The sequence below is a fragment of the Henckelia pumila genome, chromosome 3 (assembly GCF_033568475.1).
Source record: "Henckelia pumila isolate YLH828 chromosome 3, ASM3356847v2, whole genome shotgun sequence".
NCBI lineage: Eukaryota > Viridiplantae > Streptophyta > Magnoliopsida > Lamiales > Gesneriaceae > Henckelia > Henckelia pumila.
This window is the reverse complement of record NC_133122.1, coordinates 182,744,116-182,744,736: the sequence shown is the minus strand read 5'-3', so window position 1 is coordinate 182,744,736 and position 621 is coordinate 182,744,116. Positions and strand designations below refer to the sequence as shown.

At 42.2% G+C, this 621-nt stretch overlaps 1 non-coding gene across 1 annotated transcript; it reads left to right on the top strand.

Annotated features, from left to right (window-relative positions):
- Window positions 1-274: 274 nt before the first annotated feature.
- LOC140894104 (small nucleolar RNA R71) lies at window positions 275-381 on the top strand. The gene has a single exon (XR_012153654.1). It is a non-coding gene; the product is annotated as a small nucleolar RNA R71 (small nucleolar RNA).
- The last annotated feature ends 240 nt before the right edge of the window (window positions 382-621 follow it).

The window sequence follows — 621 nt, the reverse complement described above, 5'->3', positions numbered from 1 at the left end:
ATGTCCTACACTCAGTTCCTCGATCCTTTTGTTCATGACTTCAAGTTGAGCAGCCACAGATGTGAATGCTTCAACTTGATGAATTCCAGTTGATTTTCGGGCCCCACTCCTTTCAGATTGAGGATGATAGCTACTGGTTGCCATTTCCTCGATTAATTCATAACCATCCTCCAACGACTTTCGCAGTAGATTCCCACCTGCAGCTGCATCTAACATGGTACGATTTGAATGAGAAAGTCCATAGTAAAAAGTTTGTACCACAAGACCGTCTGGTAATTGGTGGTGTGGACATCTCCTCAGTAGATCCTTGTAGCGTTCCCATGCTTCATAAAATGTTTCTTGTTCACCTTGGGAAAAAGTTGTGATGTCTGCTCTCAGCTTCATTGACTTCGATGGTGGGAAGTATTTGGTGAGGAAAGCTTTAGCCAGATCATCCCAAGTTATGATGGAACCTGCAGGTAAATTCGTTAGCCATGCTTTCGCCTTGTCTCGTAGTGAAAAAGGGAATAAACGCAAACGAATAGCGTCATCTGAAACTCCCTGTATCTTGAATGTATCACAAATTTCTAAAAAATTTGTGAGATGCACATAGGGTTCATCAATGACACTTCCACCAAATTG